The sequence below is a fragment of the Heloderma suspectum genome, chromosome 4 (genome assembly GCF_057233095.1).
Source record: "Heloderma suspectum isolate Gila_16-S chromosome 4, 16-S_ref, whole genome shotgun sequence".
Lineage (NCBI taxonomy): Eukaryota > Metazoa > Chordata > Lepidosauria > Squamata > Helodermatidae > Heloderma > Heloderma suspectum.
The window spans coordinates 55,305,398-55,333,168 of record NC_139461.1 but is presented as its reverse complement, the minus strand read 5'-3'; the positions used below and the strand labels follow the sequence as shown (position 1 = coordinate 55,333,168).

General features: G+C 44.0%; 1 protein-coding gene across 1 annotated transcript in view; it reads left to right on the top strand.

The window, feature by feature from the left end:
* The first annotated feature begins 455 nt into the window (after positions 1-455).
* PI15 (peptidase inhibitor 15) overlaps positions 456-27,771 on the top strand; it is a 62,856-nt gene continuing 35,540 nt past the window's right edge. The window contains exons 1-2 of the mRNA XM_084848039.1: positions 456-582; positions 1,551-1,671. The gene's annotated coding sequence lies outside the window, so the exon portion shown is untranslated. The remainder of the gene's footprint in view (positions 583-1,550; positions 1,672-27,771) is intronic.

The following is a 27,771-nucleotide window of genomic DNA, read 5'->3' as shown; positions in this document are numbered from 1 at the left end:
TGTTAGTGTTTCTTGAGCGAAAGTACTTGACATTGGTAGCCACTATGGAGGAATGCCTGATAGAACTAATGTCAGTGGAAGAAGACTGAATTGGCTCTGTCTTTGCCTAGTCTGGCAACTAGTCTCCAATCACTCTGAGAGGGCCAGAATTCTCTGCCTACTGGGCTCACCACCCCACACTGGAAAGCGGAAAGAAACTTTACACAGGAAGTCCCACCTCTCTGCCCTGGCCTCCTAGTTCATCCTCACCCCAGTGCCAATTTGCTGCTTTGTAAACGTTTGATCTTATGCAGCAGCACATTGGCTGCAGGAGAGATCATTCTGCAGCTTCTTGGCTGGAAAAGGGCCTAGTGTATGTTGCCTAGAAGGTAGGTTTTGCGCCGTGGGCCTGAGTGACTGGTATGGGCAGGACTGCTTACAGTTGCCAGCTATGAATGGGGCAGACCTATACACTTACTGGGAAAGTTCCTGGTCGAAAAAGGAATTGGTAGATCCCAAACAAAGAAAAGGCTGTGTTGCAACAACCTTGGGAACAATTGTTCTGTTCAGTTATATCTGCTCAAAGGATAGTAAGCATGTAAAGTAAGTGTGTGTGTGTGTGTGTGTGTGTGTATATATATATATATATCTCAAAGTATTCTATGCAATGCTATTTGGATCTAGAAATAGAAAATTCTTCCAAATGGAAGCATTCTAAATGGGGAGAGAATGATTCCAGAATTATACCTATTCAAATTACTCCCCAGATTTCTAAATTAGTTGGTCTTCTTTCTGAAGTGGAAATAATGCATTAGGGATCCGCCATCGTCACATTAAAAAAAATAAATCAGAATTTTGTATAGAGCATTGCCCGTGCGCACTTTGCTATCACTTTCAGTTTCTTCATTCACACCTTTCTGCTCCCTGACTTATTGATGCACATGTTCACATTGACAAAATACTGTAAAAAAGACAAATAAGAAATCTTGATATATATTTTTTTCAAAATTCTTCTTGTTGTTTGACTGATGTACACATCAGAAAAAAATCTATAAAAAGAATCAGTGCGCATAATTCCTTTTGTTCAGGGTTTTATCAATAGGCATGTGTATACTGGTACTGCACTCATGGTGGGGGAAGATGCAAGTGAACTGAAGATATAGTAAGCTGCAGCAAGTTGTACATGTGTACCCCCTGAAATCAAAATATGTGAACGCATATGGATATAATCAAGGGCAACAACTTTATTATGATATTGAAGGATCCTGCAACAAGCAGGGAATTCTCTCCCAGCTCATGTGTAACTCAGCCACAACAGCCTTGGCTTCTGAATACTTCAGGTGAGATGTAGGACATCCCTCATGTCATGTTCATGGGCATCCAGCTGGCCACTGTGGAAACAGTATGGTGGACTAGATAGGCTTTTGGTCTTATCGAGCAGGGCTCTTCTTATGTTCTTATGATTGCACTTTCCTGCTGTCTACATTAAACTAGGTGAGGCCACCTTGGTTCCAAGCATTAGATCAGTTCACTGACTAATCTGTGCATTTCTTTGTCTTCCCACCTTAAAGGTGTGCCAAAAAAGGCACCTGATGGCTTCTCTATGCCTCAGCTGGGCAGCCTTAGCTGGGACAAAGCTGCCAAGGTCCAAGGATAGCTCCCTAGTGTTGGACAGCTATGAGAAGTCCTTTGGTAAGTGTTTAAGATGCCTCAGGGTGCTCGCGAGTATGTCTTGTACTTAATTCCCCCCAATGCGCATAGAATCTGCCTGTTCTGGCTAGTGAATGCATAAGTAAGATCAAATTATAAACTTTCCCCCCTAAGCCCTGCAGTGTGGAGTAGGTGAAAACATGGTTCCTTGTGGCCAATTATGAGAAATACTCAAAAATCCCTAGGTGACTGCCTAATCCCACATTGCTAGCCTATGGGTGGGGGTGGAATGAGAATTGGTGCTGACATGGTAAAATGTTGCAGAAGGGAGATGGCGTCCACCTTTAAGTGGAGGCCATTCATCTGCTGGCGGGCCACCAACAGATGACAGGCTACCTATCTGTTGGTGCCACATGATTGGCTCATGCTGGGGGTGGGGTGGGGATGTAAGCTGTGCTATCAGAGAGCACTGAAACACAAAAGTACAGACAGTGATGGCTACCTTAACAGGGTTGTAAAGGGCTCCACAGTGATCTTTCCAAACTGGTAGAATGGGCATCAAAATGGCAAATGCAGTTCAGTGCAAGCAAGTGTAAAGTGATACACATTGGGGCAAAAAATCCCAACTTGTGTATGTATTATTAACTTTTCTATACTACCTTATCTGCTAAAAAGCCATCAAGGCGGTGTACAACAATTTAAAACAATAAACCTTCGAACAATAAAAACAAGAACATTAAAAACAGTAAAAACAGTAAAACTACATAATTTGAAAGGCCAGATTGAAAAGATGCATCTTTATGCTTCCCAAAGGCCAAGAGAGTGGGGGCCAGTAGTAGTTCTTGAGACGGTACATTCCATAGTTTGGGGGACAACACAGGAGAAAGCCCTTTCATGCATGCCTGACAAATGGGTAATGGTGACCTCAAAAAGTCCACTCCTGCAGATCTTAATATTCAAGCAGGTACATAGTGAGACAGGCAGTAGCCAGGTCCTAAGCCATTGAGGGCTTTAAAGGTTAGGACCAACACCTTGAATTGAGCCTGGGAAGCAATTGGCAACCTGTGCATGACTTTCAGGACAGGTGTAATGTGGTCCCTAGCTGTGGCATTTTGTACAGTTGAAGTTTCTGAACACTCCTCAGGTTTAGCCCCATGTAGAGCACACTGGAACATGATGTAGCCAAGGCATGGATAACTGTGGCCAAGTCAGACCAATTCAGGAAGGGTCACAGCTGGTGCAAAAAGTGCAATTGTGCAAACACATTCCTTGCCACTGCCACCACCTGAAGATTCAGGGACAGCGTAGGATCAAGGAGCACTCCCGAGCTGTGGACCTGACCCTTCAGGATAAGTGCAACCCTTCCCAGAACAACTTGAATCCCAATCCCCAAGTCAGTCTTTCTACTGACCAACAACACCACTCTTTTGTTTGGGTTTAACCACAGCTTGTTCACCCTCATCCAGCTAATTATTGAACACTCAGGCAGTGTTCAGGGGTTTCAGCTGCTTCCTTGGTATTAGGTGACAAAGAGCCATAGAGCTGGGTGTCATCAGCATATTGGTGGCACCTTACTCAAAAGCTTCAAATGACCTCAGCTAGTAGTTTCATGTAAATGTTAAACCACATGAGAGACAAGATAGAAACCTGTGGGACACCACAGGCCAATGGCTATGGAATCGAACAGTAATCCCCCAGCTCCAGCTTCTAGACATGGCTCAACAGAAAGGATGGGAACCACTGCAAAACAGTGCCCCTGAGGCCCAGCCCTACCAGGCGGTCCAAAGGGATACCATGGTCAGTGGCATCAAAAGCCACCGAGAGGTCCAAGAGAATTAATAGGGTTGCTCTCCCCATATCCAGCTCCTGGTGTAGGTTATCCACCAAGATTACCAAAGTAGTCTCAGTCCCATATCTGGGCTGAAAGCCTGATTGAAATGGGTCCAGATAATTCATTTCATCCAGATGCATCTGGAGTTGCAACAACACCACCTTCTTGATCACCTTAGCCAAGAATGGTACATTTGAAACTGGCCTATAGTTAGACAGATCTCCTGGGTCAAGGGACGTTTTCTTTAATAAAGGTTGTAATATTGCCCCATTTAAACAAAAGGGAACAGAGAGGCATTAATCACTTCCCTTCACTGTGGCATCAGTCTGACCTTGGCTGATTTAATTGGGCAAAGGTTGAGTGGCCTTCAACGCTACAGGTACCCTGATCCACATCTTTGAGGTCCACAAACTGAAAAGCATGCAAAACAACTGGACAAGTGTTTGCTGTGGTTTTATCACTGTGATCTGCTCCAATATTAGAGTCGAAGTTAAGGTGAATCCAAGCAACTTTATCTGAAAAGCAGCAAGTTGTTCACAGTGAGGCACAGACTGCTCCAGCTCTCTTTCTCTCCAGCATCCTGGCGAAGGAGGCCTCACACAATAAGGAAAAACATAGTTGGTCTATTCTGTGTGGATGCAATGGCGGAAGAAAAGTGAGCCACAGTATAGGCCTTTAAATGTTCTTTCACCGGTGTTTGGTTGGATTCATCCTGAGTTCTTCTCCAATGGCATCCCAAGTTCTTCTCCAGTCCACATCCCTCCTGTTTCATTGCCCTCAATTCCCTGTTAAACCAGGAGCTGCCTGGGCTCTATGACCATTGATGGGATCTGAGCTGGAGGTGACTGACCAAAAAAGAGATCCATGGGTTGGGTCCAAAGGCTCATTTCCACATGTGTAGAAGGCATCTTCCATTCATAGAAGACTATTTTACACTCTTGTTAAAGCATTGGCAAAGGAAAACCAAACCCAGTGTCCTTTCACTTATGCAAGAGAGCTTGCATAACTTCTTGAATGAGCAGAAGCAAGAGATCACCTATAAAGCCCAGCTGTTACAGCACTGCATGAACTCTTGCACCATTTCTTGTGCAAGCATTTGTGATGGTTATTTACTTTCTGTTCTTGGTTCCTTGAATCCAACCCTATAGCCAGAGAACCTAACAGTGGGTTTGGCAATAGCTGTAGATGCATATCTATAAATAACTTGGCAAGAGACATTGTATGGTCAGTCAGAAAAAAAATATTTAGGCTAGTCTAGAATAGAAAGGTATGTGAAGAATCCCAGAGCAACCTAATAACTGTTGAATATTGAGTAGGGGAAAATGAAGTACACTGTGTGGAAACCCAAGACAACGCAATGAGAATACTTTGGTTCGAGACAAAAAACCTGATAAAAACCCTCTTAGAACATTCACTGTTTTATTTGACAAATTATAGTAGAAGTGGGTGCATATTAAATATTTAGGCCAAACTACTGGCTATGTTTATAGCATGTTTAAATAGAATATTTTGGACTGGACATACCTTTTTCTTAACAAAAAGCAGCCATGGGGGCCTCTTATCTGGGTTGGGGAGAATTTTTGTCAGGACGACAGCATGTGTGGAAAGATGACTACTGCCCATTCCCACATGCCGTGGTCCTCATCCCTCCATGTGTCTTTTATTGCCCATGCTGGCTGGGTAATGCTGGGAATTGTAGGACTTTTTTCTCTCTAAACATGCATTGGTGGTTGTTGTTCAGTCGTTCAGTCGTGTCCGACTCTTCGTGACCCCATGGACCACAGCACGCCAGGCCTTCCTGTCCTGCGCTCTCTCCTGGAGCGTGCTCAAGTCCATATCCATTGCATCGGTGATACTATCTAGCCATCTCATCCTCTGCCGTCCCCTTCTCCTTTTGCCAAAACATGCATTGGATTGTGCCCTAAATGTATTTACACATTTTTCACATTGTCTAGATGGGCATATAGTTTAAATGACAGAAGAAACAAAATGCATTTGTAAAGAGGGAGAGTGATTATTTCACTCTAGATTATAGGTATCGTATAAATACAGCTATGATTGTTTCCATTCATGTTTTACATGTGAAGTACTACACTGCATGTCAGTGCCTGCACCCTGCGATGACTTTCTATGGTGATCTTTTAATTTTTCTGTGACGCTATTTTGTTTTTATACGGCACTGTTTGGATCACCTCTCTTGCTTTTCTTTTAGCGTATCTTAATGTTATGCAGACCCCCCCCCAATATATACCTCGTTGTACATACTTTTGCCTAATATATACATTTTTGCAAGCAATTTCTCCTAATACAATGCATTGTTTGTGTTATTTTCACTAATATACATATTTTTGAGTGGACTTTTCCCTAATAGACACATTTATGTAGTATGTACACATTTCTTGATCAGAGAAGTGCACTGAAAAAATGGGAGAAATGCAAATACAGACGGATAAGCTATATTTTGGTTCACACATGTTGGTTCTGGAGCAGAAAAATAGGTAGAATCACATTAAAATGTGAACTGGACAAATGTCTCCCCCACCCCTAAATACAGGGAGCCCAAAGAAGGTATGATTATGCTGGGTCCATCTGAATAGAACACACATGCACTTTTTCTTTGTCTCAGTAATATGAGTTTGCCAGTTATGTACTTGGCAAATGGATTAGGGATGCCTTCTTAGTCACGTTTGGAGTTACTCAAATTGTTAATCTGCCATGTAACTATCATACGTGATGAAAGGAAAATTGGCAAGAAATTGTACTGTATACTCAGAGTTGGCAGACTCACTAATAATACATGTACAGGTTCCAGTATAATACTGAAGTCTTTAAGAAATCTATTCTGAGTGCCAGCCAAAGTTTTTCAAACTATGGACTCTCTTGTAAAACCCTATAATGTTTTCAGATGTTTGAGAATAATGGATCATGTGAAAGAAGAATGTTTAGTTAAGGAGAGTTCTGTAAAAGCATGTACATTTTTCAAAGTCAGTTGAGCTAGGGGAACAGAGCCGTAGAAAAGAGTGAAATAAAATATACGTACTGAACTTCCAAAGAAAATATTGTTAAGGAGGTACTAGTAAAGGGGTCAGCAGCAGGTAGCCTGATCCTTTGATTCCCCTGGGGCAGCACTTCAGGGTGAAAGGGTAGCTGTTACATCCAATCTCAAGAGCCTTTGTGTTAGAACAAATGATTGCAAGGAGATGCAGTAAAATCTTTTCTTCTATCCCCTGTTGACAAAAGTACACAACCAGGACCCCCTTTCTCATTTTATAGAACAGTCTTGCCCAATCTGGTACCCTGTAACTACAGCTGCCAGCATTCCTGAACATTGGTCATGCTGTCTGGGGCTGATGGGAGCTAAAGACCAAAACATTTGGAGGGCATCAGGTTGGGAAAGGCTGTTTACATAATGTAATGCTTAATCATTCCCCTTCACTGGACAAATTGGGTAAAATCCAATCTAAGTCCTATGTAAAGTAGACGCACTGAAATGAATAGGTCTTCAGTTAGTCATGACTAACTTAAGTCTCATTTGTTTCAATGGGTCTACTCTAAGTAGGACAAATGTTGGCTTTTAGTCCTTTGCTCCTACTCTATCAGTGTCAAGGCTCTGGCCTTGAAGTACTTCCAAGCGTCCCCAGAGCATGTGTAAAGTGTTTTGCTTTGAAATAATGCAACTTATTGCATTATAATGCCATGGGATCAGTAAGGTCCCATGGCAAGCGACTCTAACAAGAAAAGGAGTCCAAGATGGGTAGAGCTTTTAAAAAAGGAAATTCTCAAGGCACAATTACAAACAATTCCAACAAGAAGAAAAGGTGGAAGATAACAGAAGAAGCCAATGTGGCTTCACAAAAAGCTAAGAGATGACCTGAAAACAAAAAAGGACACATATAGGAAGTGGAAAGAAGGTCAAGCAACAACGGAAGAGTACAGGCAGGTAGCACAGAATTGCAGGGATGGCGTCAGGAAGGCTAAAGATGAGAACGAGCTGAGGTTAGCGAGGGATGCTAAAAGCAACAAAAAAGCTTTCTTCAGATACATGCATAGTAAAAGACAGGAAAGAAACAGTGGTTCAGCTATTAAATAAGGATGGCAAAACGATAACAGACGACAAAAAAAAGGCAGAGGTGCTCAATTCCTTCTTTGGCTCAGTCTTCTCCCAAAAGAGGGTCTATGACCCCCCTGGCAAAGGCAAAGTACAGGCTGAAGGGGCAGGATTGCAGCTTGAGATCGATAGGCATATGGTCAAGGAACACCTAATTACTTTGAATGAGTTCAAATCTCCAGGGCCAGATGAACTGCATCCTAGAGTAATAAAGGAACTGGCAGAAGAACTCTCAGAACCACTGTTTATTCTCTTTGAGAAATCATGGAGGACAGGTGAAGTGCCAGATGACTGGAGGAGGGCTAATGTTGTCCCAGTCTTCAAAAAGGGTAAAAAGGAGGAACCTGGGAACTACGGACCAGTCAGTCTGACATCAATCCCAGGGAAAATTCTGGAGCAGATGATAAAGGAATCAGTTTGTAAGCACCTTGACAACAATGCCGTGATTACTCAAAGTCAACATGGATTTGTCAAGAACAAATCCTGCCAGACAAATCTGATCTCATTTTTTGATCAAGTAACCTCCCTTGTAGACCATGGGAATGCTGTAGACATAATATACCTCAGCTTCAGCAAAGCTTTCAACAAAGTGCCCCATGATATCCTGATGAGCAAACTAGCTCAAAATGGGCTAGATGAAACAATGATCTGGTGGATCCACAGTTGGCTACAGAATCGGACTCAAAGAGTGCTTATCAATGGGACCTTCTCAAACTGGGGAGAGGTAATGAGTGGAGTACTGCAGGGCTCAGTCCTGGGCCCAGTGCTCTTCAACGTTTTTATTAATGACTTGGAGGAGGAGGTGCAGGGAATGCTTTTCAAATTTGTAGATGACACAAAATTGGGTGGGATAGCTAATACTTTGGAAGACAGAAGCAAAATTCAAAGTGATCTTGATAGACTGGAGCACTGGGCAGAAAGCAACAGAATGACATTTAACAGGGATAGATGCCAAGTTCTGCACCTAGGAAAAAGAAACCAAATGCACAGTTACAAGATGGGGGATACGTGGCTCAACCACACTACAAGCAAGAAGGATCTTGGAATTGTTGTCGATGTGATGTGGCTGCAAAAAAGGCAAATGCTATTTTGGGCTGCATTAATAGAAGATTAGCTTCCAAATCCTGGGAAGTACTAGTTCCCCTCTACTCAGCACTGGTTAGGCCTCATCTGGAGTACTGTGTCCAGTTCTGGGTACCACACTTTAAGAAGGATGCAGACAAACTGGAGAGGGTTCAAGAGGAGGGCAACAAAGATGATCAGGGGACTGGAAACAAAGCCCTATGAGGAGGGACTGAAAGAACTGGGCATGTTTATCCTTGAGAAGAGAAGACTGAGGGGAGATATGATAGCGCTCTTCAAGTACTTGAAAGGTTGTCATAGAGAGCAAGGCCAGGATCTCTTCTCGATCCTCCCAGAGTGCAGGACACGGAATAATGGGTTCAAGTTACAGGAAGCCAGATTCCAGCTGAACATCAGGAAAAACTTCCTGACTGTTACAGCAATATGACAATGGAACCCATTACCTAGGGAGGTGGTGGGCTCTCCCACACTGGAGGCGTTCAAGATGAGGCTGGACAGCCATCTGTCAGGGATGCTCTGATCTGGATTCCTGCATTGAGCAGGGGGTTGGACTCAATGGCCTTGTAGGCCTCTTCCAACCCTACTATTCTATGATTCTATAACTTCCCCACACAGCAGCCAATCTGAAGAGTAAAGACAATGACTTACTTGGACTCACCATCTGGAAATGGATGTTTCTGTATGGCTGATATGAGCTTACTCCAGGTATTTCCTTATATTGTCTGCAGTCATTCTGAATCTCTCACATTATTCACTTTGGTAGCCTCCCTCCTTCCTGTGCTCTGACCCTTGTTTCCACCATCTCCTCTCTGCACTCACGAATGGCGTTCCTACAGTCTTGCTCTGACGTTTTCCCCTCATCATTTGCATCTGATTAATGTATGTTAATTTTAGTAACTGATTTCTCTGGTTGACAACTTTGCTCTAACTAGCAGGGATACACAAACATCCCCATGCACATCCTTCAAATACATGCAAAACCCCCAGAGTTTTTACTCTGGAAAGTGCTTGCAAAACCCCAGTGTTGCATGAGCCATTTTTGGAGCTGCAGGGTCTTTATTTCTGCCCATTCAAATAAATGGAGAAGGAAATTAGGGATGTATGAAAATTACTTACCTTTTGGGGATTGTGCTGATGGTGCGGGGGGAGGCGTTCCGTCCTTCCCCCCGGAATCCTGGCCGGGGGGGGAGGCGCTCCGTTCCTCCCCCCCCCCCCCCGGAATCCTGGTCGGCCGGCTGTGCTCCACAGCGATTCTGCGGAGCCGCCGTCCGGCTCCACCAGCAGCCAGATATCCGCCCGCTGGCTAGCAGGGATGCAAATGGCGGCGGCCATTTGCATCCCTGCAGTCAGCCGTGGTAGGCTACGTAAATGTTTACATAGCCTATCACAACTGATTAAAAAAAAACACCAAAAAAATGCGCGTACGCAAATTTTTTTTGCACCCATGGCCGCCGCCATTTGCGTTCCTTATTTTGGCACGTCTTAGTCTACGTAAACATTTACGTAGACTAAGATGGTGAAAATAAGGGGAACGCAAATAGCGCAGTGTCCCCAGATTCAGTCATATACATGAGGACAGAAGAGGGTTGTATGTGGAGGCCTAGGCCTCTGGAACAGCACAGGCTTCATATGTAAGATATCTCAATTTCAAGCTCTAGATGTGAACTCCCACCCAAAAAGGCTAGGAGGAGTCCATAGACAGAGTACATCTGGAAGAGTGCAGTCTCAAAGCTTGCTGACCAAAAGGAACTCTGCATTAGAGATGGGTGAGAAACTTGTTCCATCGAACTGTTACCCAGTTCACACCTCCCGAGCCTTCCAGTGAGCTGGGACAGAGTTGCGTTCCGAGGTCTGTATTTTTTGCATGCTTTCTGATGCTGCTCATCTTGGGGGAAAATGCACACAAAAATGCCTATCTTAGGGAAAAGTGCTCACAGAATGCTTGTAATTGGGGAAAGTTTGCACTAGACAGCATTCCAGCAATGCACAGTACTTGGGCAGAAATCGTGCATGTTGACAAATGCATACATTAATGTGTACATTACAAAAAATGCATATGAATTTCTGTATGGATTTTTTAAAAAACACACACACAAGCAAACCAGTCTCATGGAGAAATGAGATGGAATGAGCTTGAGCTCAAAACCCCCGACCATCTCAGCAAGCCTGAGACTGACAGATCCCCCTGTCCCTTCTCTGCCTGGGCTTTTTGCCTGGCTCTCACTTACTCTATATTGCCTATTGTGCCAGTCAGCCCAGCCTCTGAAATCCTCGCGCCTCCCCTGCTGTTCATTTGCTTGATCGCCCGCATCGGCGGGTTATTGCTCCAGAAAATGTTGTTACCTATTCTTTACCAGTGGAGGCTGGTGGTTCTGCTTTTGGTGGGGCTATGAATCCATTCTGGATTTCAATCACAAGCAGCCAGAACACTAAAGGAGCTATCACAGGTTCTGAACTCACCAAAACAGGTTCCGCACCTTGGATAGTTCCTTTAGCGTTCTAGCTGCTTCTGACTGAAACCCAGAATAGATCCATAGAGCCACTGAAATTGGAGCCGCCAGACTCCACTGTACTTCTGCCTCCACCCCATGCCAATAAACTTCATTGCTCCTCACACCAGCGGCATACAGGAGCTTGTGACTTGTAGGGAAACTGTCCCCTCACCCACACTGGCATTGGCCAAAGGATGAAGAAGTTGCAGACACTAAGCCCTGATAGCAGGAAAGCCACTGAATCCCTTCCCCTTTAGAGTCCCATCCTGTTTTCCAAGCAAGGCAGGGGAATGATCCAGCTGAGCTGGGAAGGTTGCATGAAAAAGTAACATCAGGGGAAAACTGGCCATCAGGGGATCTGTCCAGGCACATCAACTTTCAGAAAATCTAGTACTGAGCAGAAGGGGAGCTATCAAGAAGGCAGCTAGACTAAGAAGAGGTTTATCGAAACTGCTGCACCACCAATGGTTAGGTAGCAATTGAGGAAGTCAATGCAGCCAGCTCCCTGAGTCTTGCTAATGTACCAGTGGGGCTCTGATCCTAAACATATTTATGGTAATGGTACCATTGCCTGAGTAGGGCTCTGAGAGAGGATACATTTGCTGTCTAGCAAGAACCATGCTGTTGGGTATGAGCTTTGTTTGGTCCCGTTGCCATATCTGTGGGGGGTTTTGTTTCTGGTTTTGAGTACCCAGTGGTGATTGTGTGGGATCCAGAGTGCGTGAGATCCAGAGTGGGGGCATCTGAGTTCCCCTGACTCTTCAGTTCCTTCATTACTGGGGGAGGGTATTGTCCTAGAGTATGGTCTCAGAGCCTTCTGAGTGCCCCATCTCCCTCAGGTCCTGGTTCATGGTGAATCCTTCTCTGATGGGAAGGTCTCACCCAGTTCCAAGGGGTGGCAGGTTCTTTTACATGCCAAGGCTAACTGAGGTGAGTACGAATGGTAGAGAGAGATCCATGTTTGTTGACCCCTACTAACGAAGAAACAATAGCAGGAACAAAGGCTCTTCCTCCTTTGACAGTGCATTTATTTAAACTATTCACATACTGTCCTTCAGTAAATTTGGTTTCTCTTTACATAGTTAAAAAAATTGCTTTGCATGAGAAACCCCCATCCAGATTTCATAGCTGGAGCATAGAATTGCGATGTAAAGAGCTGAAGTTTGCAACATCAACCAATAAAGGGACTAAAACAGGGCCACAAAGGTCAACAAGAGATCAGAGAACTCTACAAAGACTAACTGAGCAATATTAATACATTTACAGTGCATATGGTTATACAAGAGCTGTATGCTATTTGTTCAAAAAGGGGAGATGCTTAGAATGTAAACTGTCCCTTTAAGAAAAACAATTTACATTTAATACAGGGAACTGGTTCCAACCCATCCTGGTTCTAACTCAGAAAGATATATTGTAGTTAGAATAAATTCAGTTTTAATTCAAATACTAAGATTAAATACAGTTTAAACAGTTGGAAAGAAGAACATAGCACCTCTAACTGCTTATAACGTCAGTCCTATCTTTCAGTATGACACGTGTTCCTGTCTGGTATCTTCCTAAAGTTCTGGGAAATGGGTCATTTTCTAGCAGTGGTGGTAGTGGCTGGACAATGTGGACATTGGCTTCAGTCCAGGGTGACTGCTGTGATTTCTGGTATAAAGGCTTTTTCAACATTTGTGCAAGTCCAGTAGGATTTCTAAAAATTCCTTTTAACAACTGACCCTCCCCTTCCATGCCACATCACAAATCGCTTTTGGAACATCATGATGTTTCAAAATGGTTTTGCATTGGAAGCTGTCTTGACCTGGAACCAACAGCCAGCATTAAGAAGATGTTCAGATTGTAAACCCCGATCTACTGACATAGCAGTAGATCTGAAGACTTTAGCAAAAATCCTGTTACTATTTGAAACATCACCCAGGCAGAGCTTTCAGCGCTAGGTCAACTACTAGAAGCTCACACCTCTGCAGCTGATGTAATGAGTCAGAGGGCGAGGACTTGGAAAAATAATAAAATCATATTTGGTTCATTTGGATCAGCCATGGCCATACATAGAACTAAACAGAAGATTCAAACAGATTAAGAATACATCTTTTCACTCAGTACTGTAACTTGATGATGATCTCAAGCCAGGTGATTTCCAAAAACATTTGTGGTTTTAGCCAATAAAAAGTAAGCTCAACATGCTAGTTTGAAATAGAGTGATTCCCAGGTCATCTATCGGTAATGTTTCCTGTAAGTAAATGTTTCCCGTGTCATCGCCTGGCCAGCAGATGACAAATGCTAATATTTTCTTTGAAATTCTTGTAAGAAGTTACCTTTCATTCATTTTTTATTATGATTGGTGTGTTCCTAATTATTTGTAAATGCTATAAATCCATCATCTGTTTCTATTGACCACATTACATGCTAAGAAATAGGTAACTGGGTGTTTAGAACATACTGGAATCTAGAAGATACAGTGGTGCCTGGCTTATGCAGTGATGCTGTTGTGTTAGTGGAAAACGCTTCCACTTACTTAAGAGAAAGCACTTTGTTGTATCCTGTTAGCTATTGTTTGAATTTTGAAATGTTTGGCCCAAGTGGGACCCCTTAGAAAAGAGGGGAAGGACAATGTAACTGTAGTAATGGTGGGAATGGAGCTGGAGATAACCAATAAAGTGTGTTCTTTGGGAAATACTAGAATTTCTTCCTTATGGAGAAAGAGGCAGACACAAAACCACCTTCCTACTGTAGTCCTCTGTGATATATCCCATCTTGTTCCAGAAGATTCATCAACAACAGTACTCAGGATCAACTTTTCAGGAGTAGTAGGGATTGGTGAAAACGGGTGCCCCATTTTGTGTAAGTGCAAGGCCACCATTGGATACCACCCCTTGTTAGGAAAACCCCTTAAAGAAACTGATTTTTAGGAAACCTCCAAACCCCCTTGGGTGTGTAATACTAGTTGGTTTTTTTTTTGTTTTAATCTGCATTATACTGCATTTTAACAGAAATGTATGTATGCATGTATGTATTTAATTCATTTTATGAGTCACCCGATAGCTGAAGCTCTCAGGATCAGATGTATACATATTTAAAACAAATGCAAAATAAAAAATAATGATAAAACACATTAAGGGTGCAACCCTATCGGAATAGTCAGCCACCTCGAAACTCAGAGGCGGCATACTATTCAATGCAGGGTGGGCAGAGCATGGAGGGGGTCCTCTTCTCCATGCTCTGGCTGCCCTGCATTTGCCAATTTGTCTGTCTAGCTGTGGACCTTACAGTGGGACGGGGGGAGGCCACAGGGAAGGGCACATGGAAGCATCATGATGACACTTCTGCAGTCTCTTCCCCTCCCTGCCCCCAGGAAAAGCCCCCTTTTCACCTGCTCCACTCTGTGGTTACAAGTGCAGAGACGGGGAAAAACTGTGCTGCCTACAAGGCGGCAGGAGAGGGGGTGGAGAGTGCGGTTTCTGGGAACCGAGCTCACAGCCCTGATTCTGAGCTTTGGTTCCCAGAAACCGAAAAATCCTGTGGACGTCTAGACACTGTCTAGCAGCCATAGGATTGCTCTCCCCGAGCATTTTTTAAAAGTTTGAAAGCGGCAAGAATAATTTGAAATAATTTAAGAAGAGATAAAAATCCAAGTAGCTAAAACATGGAAAAAGACAATTCTAAAATACAGCATAAAACATATAGTTAAAAACAAAACAGCAACCATTTAAAATTCTTTTTAAAGGCCTGGGAGAATAAAAAGGTCCTTCCTGAAGTGCATTCGTGATATGAATATATGCCAGATATCTAAGAAACTCCATGGTTTTGACCATGCTAACAGCCTCCAAATAGCTTTGGCAAAGTGTTGACAGTTCATATGTTGATTTCATGTAAAGGAAAGTGAACAAACACTGAAAGTGCTTTAAATGAGAACACTTGGAATACTACAAGTTTATGAAGTCCCAGGATGAGATAGATAAGGGTGCCGCACAGCTGCGAGAAATACAATGGATTTGTTGCCCAGTATGCCTTCTCAAATAGGCCTCCTCCTGTTACCTTAAGTCCATGCGACCTGAAGCCAGCATTAGGAGCTACTTCACACATCTGAATTTAATTTGTACTGAGATGTTTTATATGTTTATGAGTGCAAATAACATGCACTAAACTCATGTATCCTGTGTACATGCATCACAGGAGTATGTGCCAGGGAGCCAATATTGGCATTGGCTGCCTATCCTGTGTTTGCATGGCGGCAGAAAAGTGCTACTGCCTGCGATGGCCTTTGATTTCAGAACATGGTGTTCCTTGCCATCCTGTTGCACCAGTCTCCAGTTCCTCAGTATTTCCAATGGTCAGTTAAAGAGCAGGGGGGCCCTGTCACTATCCAGCATGCCTGGGCTACTGCTGGGGCCCTGTCAGGCCCACTGCTGATCCTGGCTCTGAGGCCCTGTGCTGGTCTTCCGAGTCTGCAAGCTGCCGATCACTTTAAATAGCCCGACTGCCCTCCTTCCAATGTAACATTGATATGGGGCATTGATATGGGGCAAGTTTGAATAGCAACACCCATTGAGGACCTGGCACAGCCAGTAGATAAGCCCACCGGGGGAACGGGGGAATGATCTGGGATGCGGTCCACCAGGGTAGGGATGTACAGATTATGAAAAATCCTTTCTGTTTGTATATGGTGGATTGTCAGGCGCCTTTCGTCCCATTGTCCACTCATTGCCAGAATCTGGTTTTTAAAAAATCCTGAATTTGGGCAAATTTGCACTTGCATATATTTGCACTTGCAAAAATGCACAAATCCCCCCCCCCCCAATGCATAAATCCTCTCAAAATGAGCAATTTCATACATCAGCCTATGGGGGAAATGTGTATTTTCAGCTGTTTTTTTTTTTTTAATTCTGCATATTTTTCTATTACTAAATTTGCCCAAAATTCCAGAAAATTAGAAAAATGGTTGCAGGTTTGCAGAATTCCCCTGACTGGGGAAAAGCTAGTCCACTGTGGAATCCATGGGTCAGATTCATAAAAAACTAAACTCATTTGATTCCATTGCAGATTTCTCCAACATCCCTACACCAGTGCGCATTTTCCATGCAATCCCTCAATCCTGGATCGGTCCTAATGAACATCCAGAACTCTTCAGCCACCTTGTGGTGGAACTGTTCCATTTGCCAGTATAAATACCCTGGATTCAAAGGACCAGATAAGATAAGACATTACTTTAATGTTTACTCTAGTGGATGCACAGGGGCCCCAATACAGATCAGGATTCTAGTAAGGAGAATAGCCGTCCCCCCACTGCAATCCTGATCCAGATTGATGCCCCCATGCTTGAAATTTATAATGCAAAATAGTGATCCATTTGATTTTCCACTATTTTGCAATATAAATCGTAGGTAAGGTGGGTTCGATCTAGATCAGGACAGCAGCGAGGTGGCAGAGGGTTTAAGCCCCAACCTTATGTGGACTGGGGGCCCTGAGCTTACACTAGAGTAAAAAGGAACAAATGACACAGCTGCTTGCTACTTCTTTAAGAAGGCAATCCTATGGCCACTAGACACTGTCTAGACAGCGATAGGATTTTTCAGTTTCTGGGAACTGAGGTCCTCAGAAACCATGCTCCCTGCCACCTCCCCTGCCCCCTCATAGCCAGCATGGACCTTTCTACACCTCCACCATCTTCTCACTCATAAGCAGAGCATGGAGAGGGCAAAAAGGGGGCATTCCTGGGGCCATAGAGGGGAGGAGACTGCGGAAGCCACTTTGGACACCTACCTATCGGAACCCTGGGCTCCTTCCCTCCCCCTCCCCAAAGCTGTGGCTAGACACGTGAGAACATGCATCTAGCCCCAAATGCAGGGCAGCTGGAGCATGGAGGAGAGGATCCCCTCCGTGTTCCATCCGCCCTGCATAGGATAGGTGTCCGCCTCTGAATTCGGAGGCTGATATCTATCTCGATAGGATTGCGCTCTAAAGTAATGACTGCTTTGGCCCTAAGAGCTCACATGGGTTATGACTCCACATTTACGATGGTTTTATATTTAAGTACAATTTTGTAAATGATGTTTCTTTTTGAGCCCAGTCTTAAGTTCTGCTCTTTCAGAATAGAAATGCTTGAAACATAGATTGCTAGAACATAAAAAGATTTTAAAAAGTCTGCTGTTGTGAAATATGTTCTCATAATAAATAATGCTTCACATGGCATTATTTATGTGCCCCACTTCTCATGTGCCTGAATGCATTCAATGACCTGCATACCAAAAACTGGCCCCCAATGTCACAGGTGTACTATTTCCCCATGAAAATGAGGGGTGCCTATTTTCTATCTATTTCAGTGGGATGGGGCAAACATCTGCACATTTTGGAGGATGGGTTGGTGATACGGCATTTTCTTAATAACTGTATGAGGTGACTGAAGGTTTTTATTCTTAATTTTATTCTTTGAAACTTTAAAAACCCCTGTGTCATGTCCTCCCATCCCAGGACTGTGTTCTGAACCAGAGGCTGGGCAGGTATATTGCCAAAGTGATTTGGTTCTTGATTTTACCTAACATAAGGCAGATCAAGGCAGGCAGCTGTCCTAAGGCTTTATTGGCCAACATAAATATTACAAATAGACCCACTGGATTTTAATCCATGGCATATGAACACAAGCAATTCATTCAACTCATCCCAAATTACAGTGTGTCCCCCTGGCAATGGCATGCTACCTTCTTTCCCTTGGTGGACTGGGTCTCCTTCCAGGTTGTAGTCACAGCACCTCTCCGGCTTCAGTGATATGGAATCCCAGAGGCAAGAAGGAGAGAGACAGCAGTGACATCAGCAGCTTTTGGTGGTAGACTCTTACACCAGGCATCCACTGGCAACCTCCCTTCCTGCTTCTCCAGCTGTCTTTTATAGTCCATTAGCAGGGCCTTGCACTTCTGTCCTGTAGGCTTAATCCATCCCACCTGTCCTACACTTGTGGGAAATGCAGTATGTTGGTCCTGGGAAAAAAGGAACGTGCTCCTCTCCCGAAGGAGCGACTGCTCTTCCTCAGCATCAGAACTACTCTGGGATTCTATGGGCTCAGTGTCCACCCTGACAGGTGGTGCAGTGTGGCCAGGACTCACAGGGATGCAGCAACAGCATTTGTTTTTATTAGCAGGGGTGCCGATGTCATCTGCCACCCCCGCCCCCGACTACCCTGTTCTCTCTGAGCTTAGCTGCAATCCTCACAGTAGCTGGGGACGAATGAATTTTCCCAGCAACAATATCCAGTTTCCTGTTGTAATGTGAAGTATTTTGGGGTGGCTGGCTTTCTCTTCAATGGGCAATTAAGACCCACTAGCTTTACAAATGATCTGCTCCTGGTGGAGATGAAAACTGCTAGAACTGGTTTGTTGATATAAATGCAGCCGGCTGGACTTTTGGATTCTTCTTGGGATATGGCTATGAGGACTGTTCTGATGAGCATCTACATGTCAAAATTTACCACTGCACCACTGGGCTTACAACAATTTGTATACTCATTTCCTTTTATGTTAAAATAATTTATGAGTCTCGGCACTCTGCCAAAGCTATTCTGTGGCTGCCAGTATAACAACCACAAAACAACATTAGTATTAGTGGTAGTAATATTGGTATTGGCACTGGGGGGCTAAGAGATAGATGGGGTAAGACACAGTAGTTTACACAAAGCCACCCAGTAAGTGACATCAGACCCAAGGACTTTCTAATTCATAATATGTCCTCTTAACCATTATTTAACACTAGCTTTAATAATAAGAAATCGCAGGAACATTATATTATATATATCCACTGGTGAATTATGTTTATTGACTCTGAAATGTTTAACAGTGCTAAACTCTAAAATATACACTAAAATCCTATGATAGATATGGTCCCTTATTTGCTGCTGATGGGATAAATATTGGAAAAGTGTGCTAGTTTAGTAACTACTGCTTCTTTTGAATAAGATGCCATGTATGTGCACACGGGGACAAAGTTAATCCTTTCCCCAGTATTGCTGTATGCTTGATAAGTGCAAGTTTGAGAGAGATAATAAAATAAACACATTGTTTTTAAACAGAAGTTTTTATGCTGCCCTGCATGGGAACAGCTGGTATATTATGGAATAGTCTAAGATCCAGTTCAAAAATAATATTTGAGTTGGAACAAGTTCCTCTGTGATTTACACCTAACGTTGGTCCCAGTCTGACAAATGGCCAAATTGTAAGGGGAAAAAAGTAAAATGTCCAAACTGTTTTCTCATTTCCATGTAGCATTGAAAGACTGTCTAACAAAAACAACTAACAGTACAATCCTAGGCATGTCTACTCAAAAGTAAGTCCCATTGAGTCCAGTGGGACTTATTCCCAAGTAGGTGTGTATAAGATTGCAGCCTAAAACATTTCAGGCAACCTAAATACTAAAATAGTTTGCTGTATTGCAGGGGTATCACATGTGAGGCTCTAGGGTCTTACCAAGAGTATTGGGCACTGAAAAACAACCCACGGCATTCTACACAATTAAATTAAATTTCAGGAATAGGAAGGAAAATGCTGAGAAAAGGAGCTGATTTATGACAGTGGCTTAGGGCATCTCCTGGTAGGGACTATGTGTTTCAAATCCTCACTCAGCCACGAACCTCACTAGGTGACCTTGGGCCAGTTACCATCTCTCAGCCTAACTGACCAGAGGGGAATAAAATGGGGTGGGCCAGTGGGCAGGACTATGTACACCAACATTTGCTCCTTGGAGGAAAGGTGGGCTATAAATGTAATAGATAAAATGTAATGTGATACAAACCTGACAGTAGTGGTGAAAGAGTATGGGCATGTCTGCATTCTTCTAGGGTTGGCATGAGGGGTTGGCATGGTCTGGGGGTATGGTCTGGGGTGTGTGTGCTGGCACATAGTCAAATTAAGGAAAGCTATCTCCTGCGCACTTAGCAAAAATACTCCTTTAGCATCATGAAAGCAGGCTCGGTTCCCTATTGAAATGAAAGGTATATCATATTGGTTACAGACAACGGCTGTTTAGAATACGCACAGTACAGAAAATACATCACTTTATAGTTTGCATGAAAACTAGTAGATTCACTTCTCATAAGTCTCCAGCCTTGTGACCACATCTTTTCTGATGATGGTGCTTCAGTATGATCTGGAAGATGAATTATATTTTAAGTTGCTGTTTGCACCCAAGCCAGAACACAAAAGTTGACTATTATTGAAGCAGGGATCAGGACTGGTGTCAAGGGTAGGCATGTCTGGGCATCTGCTGAGGGCCCACACCCCAGCTGGGGCCCACTGACAAGAGCCCCCTGGAGTTGCTCCTCCTCTTCCCCATTGCAGCCTGCTCGTTCACTCGCCTCTCACTCTGGCCCCAGCAAAGGTGGTGGGGAGGAGGAGGCGCAGCAGAGGCCCCGCCTCCTTGCTCCCTGGCTCCCTGCCAGTCAAGCACGCAGGTGGCAGCAATGATGAGAAAATGATGAGGACCAATAGTGGCTAGAGACAATGGTGGTGAGAACAGCAGGAGGGGGGCCACTGAGGGTGTCTTGCCCAAGGGCCCTCAGAAACCTGGAACTGGCACTGGCAGGGCTGATTACTAGTTGAGGATCCTGCCCAAAGTGAGAGAGGAATTGACTCCAAGCTTAGTTGCATTTATCCCTTTGAAAAGGACCACTTCCTATTGTTTGCGTTTTAGAGAAAGAAGCCTGGAAGAATATATGTGCATGTACTTCACACCCAACATGGCACAAGTGATTCATATGCTTTGGTACTGTACCAGAGGATAAAACTATTTAATTTGAAGTGGCCCTCAGCAGGTCTGCAGAAAAATAACACCGGGTTGTTATTTTTGACAGTCATACTCCCATTTAATAAATAACTTCACAAAATGTTTCTCCTTGCCAGTCAGCTGTTGGGTATCTACACAGAATGGATTTCACAGGCATAAGTAGAGATTATGGGGGAGGGAGAGAAGAAAATGCTTGAAAACTAGCTTATAACTTCAGAATCAGGAACATTATCTAGCTTTTGAGGTGGCTGTGGAGTCTTTCACTTGCTTAGGTGTAAAAGCAGCAAGACATCTATGGTTAATCACTGGAGTTTCTCCCCTGAAAAAGCGGAATCACCACCCACATAGACTATGAGAAACTTAGAAGAACTGAAGTCAACATTTCCACAGCTGGAATTCAGTTTGACATGGATGACATTTATCTCTCTCTTACTTGCTTAGTACCATTGTTATTTTAAATGCCTTGTTTAGAAACATTTCAGTTGTAATACGACAAGGAGCATTTCCAGTCAAAGTCAGTAAAAGCCTGGTGATTTTCTTTCAACTGCTATATGCGTCACGCTGCTTTGCGTTGTCCAGTTGCCAGGATAAGTTATGATCTGTTGAACTGAATCTCACTTGGCACAACGTAAAGCTTGGAAGAATTTCTAGAGAGTTACGTACATTTGCTTGATGAACAAATCAATCCAGTATTCTGTGTAATACTGTACACTGTATCGAATCAAATAGTCCTACGGTACAGATGCTCTTTCAAGCAGTACAAAAACCTTCATAATTTTCATGAAGTAATGGAGAGTTTTGGCTGGGTAAAGTTTTGGCTAGCATAGAGATGATTTCAAAAATAAATATTTATGTGTTCTTTGTCTATAAAAATAAATATAGTTTTGAGACTGTAAGTTCAGCTTCTCATCCACCTCATCATATACAAAGAATATATTGGCCAGTGCCAGAAATTGCCATCTGTGTTCATAGGTGCAAGATCTCACTGAGGCAGCAATCCTATACCCACTTAACTGACAGTAAGCTCCATTGAGCTTAGTGGAGTTCTGAGTAGACATATATATGGTTGTGCTGTAATTTCTAGTCTGAAGGTATGGATTGTGTGCCTTTAAGATCAGAGGGGCAGAGAGGTGTCTGGTATATCATCATCTTAAGGTGCTGCTGCAAGGATGAAGCCATAATTCTAGGGGTGGCATTTTAAGTTTCAACTTTTAATTAGAGGGAAACGGGAGTGGGGTGGGGGTGGGGCGGGGCAGAGATCATAGCAAAGTCAAAAGTCCAGCTCTTGGATATGTCCAAGATAATTTTAAAGAATTTGTTGTGGTTACTTTTAAATACCTCATAATGGTCAGATATATAGGTGCTTTTGAAGAATAATCACAAAGTTCTTAATTATTTTATTTATTTATTCAAAGCATTTCTATCCTGTTCTTCAATCAAAAGGCTCCCAGAGCTGTTTACAAGAATCAGCAGTCAGACAATCCTTGCCCTCAGGCTCACAATCTACAAAAAACATGAGACATAAGGAGAAGCATTGGGAGGGAGAAGGGGAAAAAGCATGATAGTGATGCTTGATTCAGTTGACCAGATGGATGGAAATATATCCACTGAACTCAGTTTGCACTGCATCTATTGTGCTTCTGGGCTCGCCTGTTCTTTCCTGGCTTGTCCCTCTTTACTTTCTCCTCTTCTGCACTTTCTCTTATTTTTAGTACAAGCCTAATCTGGTTCTTCTCCCATCCCCCTCAGGGCAAGACGTTTCCTCAGACTACTAGACTAGGGATGTCCATCGCTGGGAAAGCCAGTTTTTTTTTTTTTTGCTCAACAGAATTCTGTGGTGTGTACGACTTGCTTTGTGTCTGTGAGCCGAGCTATGGGCTGTCCCCTCAGGAACAGTTTTGCACATTTTTTGGGGAGGTCCTGCAGATTGTGCAAATTTCTGAGCAATTTGAGCAAACTATGGCCAAATTTGTGTAAATTACACCGATTCAGCCATAATTTCTGTAATTTGGGCAAATTTGGGCATAATTTGCACAAATTGCAGAACCTCCCCCCCACACACAAATATTGCACAATACCTGGAAAATCTGCAAACTGGCCCAACTTGCTGCATATCGAGTCAGCCACACAGGAGGAGCCAAAACAAAGTCCAGGAAGCTGAGCCTAGGAAAATTTGTCAAAATCCAATCCCCAAATGGATTTCTCTGATATTCCTACCTCAGACGCCCTTCTGGTGGCAGAAAATATGGAGAAGGGACAGGATGTGAGTGGAGAAGGCAGTTGCTCAGTCCCTGCACACTTTCTGAACTTTCACATGCAGGTAGCTATCTCTGGTTCTTGACTGCAACCTCATGTGGAAGCATGGGGGAAGCATCTTAAGGCAAAGCTATTGCAGGGGGGAGGGAGTGGCAGGTAGGGGGAGAATTAAGCACCCTTAGCACCCACCATCTCCCCACTCTTAGTCGTTCCCTTCCCCTGATACTGAGCTGTAGCAAATAATCAGCAATGACTGAGGTAAGGTATGTGGAGCTTTTTGAACATTTCTGAAAAGCATTATTTGTGTAAATACCATGTCTATGAGGGAAGGACCCTAGCTCAGTAGAGCACATGTCTTTCAGATGGGAGGTCTCAAGGACAATCCCAGGCTTCTCTAATTAAAAGGGTCAGATAGCAGGTAAGGGGGAAAACTCTTGCCTCAGGTGATGGGAAAGATGCTCAGCCAGAGACTCCAGAAAACCATTGAGAGAGTAGACCAGCCTTCCCCAAACTGGAGGGCAGCAGGTTGGGGAAAGCTGGAGTAGACAATACTAGGCTTGATGGACAAATAGCTTGACTAGGAAGAAGCTGTGGTGCAGCTAGGTAATATGGTATCATGGCAGGGGTGGGGTGGAAGTTGGATGGCTTATTGGGTTCCACACTTTGGATAGCTCCTTTAGAGTTCCGACTGATTCTGACTGAAACCCAGAGTGGATTTACTGCCCCACTGAAATAGGAGCCACCAGCCTCCGCTGCATCTGAATTACATCAGTTGTGAAGCACACAGCTAACATTTCTCTTCTCTCACCACACACTGCCATACCATGCTTTACAACTGCTTCTACATTCCTCATATGTGGAACACAACAGCAAAACTGTTTGCCAAGCCTGATTTTTTTAAACAACAACAACAACTCTGAGCCTGTGCAGTTTTGCATTTCAGACTCACTTAAATATTTGCACCATCCTGATGACAGGAATAACAGGGAGTTTGCTTTGGCTGCCGTTATCACTTGCCGCTCTCGGGATGGTCATTTGCCTGACCCCTGGCTGTAGGGCTTTGAACTTTGGCCCCAACGTCCAGGCCTAGCTGCACCACTGGGTAGAAGGCAGCTTTCTGTGCTCCTAACAAACAGACCCACAATGTGAGTCACAACAGAAAAGATGACAGGGAAAGAAGGGCCATTCCACCAGCCCTACCGAAAGCCTACTTAATTTTCCCCCTTCCCTTCCCTTCCCTTCCCTTCCCTTCCCTTCCCTTCCCTTCCCTTCCCTTCCCTTCCCTTCCCTTCCCTTCCCTTCCCTTTTCCTTTGTGTGTCATGACTTTTTAGATTGTCTGCCTGTGGACAGGGACTGTCTTGTTTTACTGATTGTACGTAAGCCATTACAGGAGACATTTTGGCTGAGAAGTGGGATAAAAAGTACTTTAAATCAATCAATAATAAATCGTTGTTTTATAGAAAGGCACACATACCTTCCTTCTCTCCCTTCCATTCCAAACTCCTCCTCCAGCCACAGAGCTGCCATCGTTTGTTTTTCATATGGCTTTTGACAAAGCGAGAAGAAGCCAAAGTAAAGCCTAGTTGGTGATGGGCGATACCAGGTGATTTTGGAGGGCTAGATGTTGAACCTCCTGTGACATGAGCCCTTCCCTCATGTGCCGGTGGCTCCTATGTCAGTGGGGCAATGAATCTGCTCTGGGTTTCAGAACTCTAAAGGAGCTGTCCAAGGTGCTCAACCCATTTTGGGGATAGGGTTCAGCACCTTGGATAGCTCCTTTAGACTTCTGGCTGGTTCTGACTGAAACCCAGAGCAGATTTACTGCCCCACCGAAATAGGAGCCAACAGCCTCCACTGTCCATGTGTAGAGTGAACACAGAGATGGGAGTGGAGTTGCACTTGCTAGTCGTCTCACCCTGACCTCTGAGTGTTCAGCAGAAGGTGACAGTGGGTGCTGTGTGTGTACAGCTGTCTGTGCATACATAGGATCTGTTCTCCCTGTCATGATTCCTGATTGCACCAGGTTCCCCAGTCATGCACACAGTCTCTACATGTGTGCCATCTGTGCCAGCCACAGCGTCAGCCATGCACACATGTACATCGCACATAAGGATGGACACATGCTGAGCTCCTCCAAGTGAGAGAGGATCCTGATCATCCCAGGATAGTCCCAGGATCCCTCCTCACATGGATGAGGTCTACACAGCTAGGTAATTTTAGACCCTGGAGTTAATTGGTTTTATGGTTCCCTGCACTTTATACAGCTGTGTGTATTACTTCTAGGGATGTCAAAGAAATCTGCAATGGAATCAAATGAGTTCAGATTTCTATGAATACGACCCGTGGATTCTACAGCAGACTGGCTTTTTCTGAGTTGCATGGATTGCAGAGATGTATGGACCATTTTTTAAAAAACTTTCCAGAATTTTATGCAAATTTAGTTGTAAGAATCGTTGAGTTGGAAGGGGACATTTAGGCTGTCGAGTATAAGTCCTGGCTCAGTGCAGAAAGTACAGTATATATGAGTTATGCAAGAGATTACCTACATTCAGAATATGCACACATCATATGCTATTATTCTGTGTCCTACAGTCTTGGATTATAGAGAGAAGGTTGTGGCCTTCTGTGTGATTACCCTTTTGGTATTTGTAAAGTGCTATCATATCCCTCCTCAGTCTTCTCTTCTCTTCTCTTCTCTTCTCTTCTCTTCTCTTCTCTTCTCTTCTCTTGGCTAAACATACCTAGTTCCTTCATCTTGGCTCAAAGCTACAGCCCAATTACCCCATGCCTGGTGGTCTATGACTGTGCAACTGGAGATATGGCATAAATGCATTCCTTCCCTGAGCTGCCCACACCCTACCCATGACTCCATCCCATTTCAGTCATTCTGCTGGTATATCTTCACCAATGGAACAACTTCGCCTCCATCGTATCTTCCACTGGCTTATTCTTCATGACAACAGACTATGTGGTGTTCCACCAGCATCGCAGGTCTTCCACCAAATCCTATAGACTCTCTCAGCCAGTGGATCTTGAGAAAAGCATGTCCTTCTTAGTCTTTGCCAGTTTCTCTCAAATTAAATGCAGATATCCTGTTGACAATAGGGGAGACATTAACATACATTGGAGGAACCCCTCCCCCTCACACATTCTAAGTGGTAATATTTTAATGCAAGGTGATGAAATGAAAAAATTGCTACGATTGCTATAGATTAATAAAATTAGTCATTGGTTTGCATGTTTTTCATCTGAGATGATGTTTGCATCCAAGGTGTGTCATAGCAGTATAGAATGAACTTTCTAAAGCAGGCCTGGGAGTGGAATTTCAATACAAATTGTCACCATTAGCAATATTTTATTATTTCTAATAGTTTTATTATTCAGATTGGCCCCAAGCTTAGTGGTAGGCCACATTCTTCACCTGTAGAAGGTCCCACGTTTAGTCCTTGGCATCTCCAGTTGAATGGCTCAGGGAGGCCGTGATGGGAATGGCCCTGGAAAGCCTTTGGCAGTCAGAGTGGACAATCCTGGTCTTGATGGGCCAGTGGTCTGACTTCGTGGGTTCAGATTTTATCTGGTGCGGCAAAATGCTAGACGATGGTAATGACTCAGGTGTCAAGACTGAGTGTGCTCCTCTTGTTCAGGGCAGTCTTACGTTTTGTACTTCCGGGTAAGTACAAGATGGCAATGATTTACACCACATCCTGTATCGGTCTATATCTTTCTCTCTACTTACAGTGTTTTGGGTCCTGAGAATGGAGCCAGTTACTGCATTTACTTTTTACTCCTTCAATTTATTTATTTTATTTATTAAATTTATTAATCGCCCATCTGGCTGGTCACCCAGCCACTCTGGGCGATGTACAGCATATAATAAAACAGTTTAAAACAATAAAATTCTACAATAAAAATGTTTTCTAAAATACCCTAACCCACCCCAAATGCCTGCCTGAACACGTTTTTAATGCACAGCGGAAGCTCATTAAAGAGGGGGCATGGCGGAGTTCCCTAGGGAGGGAGTTCCACAGAGTGGGGGCCACCACAGAGAAGGCCCTCTCCCTCGTCCCCACCAGCCTAGCTGTCCTGGCTGATGGGACAGAGAGAAGGCCATCCGAGGCTGATCTTGTTAAGGGACCTGTCTGGTGTTGCTGGAGGCGCTCCTTAAGAACCATATAGGGTTTTAAAGGTCAAAACCAACACCTTGAATTTGGCCCGGAAAACAACTGGTAACCAGTGCAACTCCTTCAGCACTGGAGTGATGTGATCTTGCAGGCGCCTGCCTTTAATCAGGCGAGCCGCCGCGTTCTGTACCAGCTGCAGCTTCCGAACCGTCTTCAAGGGTAACCCCACGCAGAGCGCATTACAGTAGTCTAAACGAGAGGAGAGTAGGGCATGTACTACCGATGGGAGCAGATGGTCGGGAAGGAAGGAGCGCAGCCGCCGCATCAGATGGAGTTCATACAGCGCTGTCCAGCTCACAGCTGACCCCTTGTCCAGTTTTTTCCCCAAACGTCTCGGGGGTGGGGGGGGGAATGGGAGAAAATTAGAATCTTACTGGCTACAAGAGGCAGTGCAGGATGATGGGCAAAAGAACTGTTAGGAA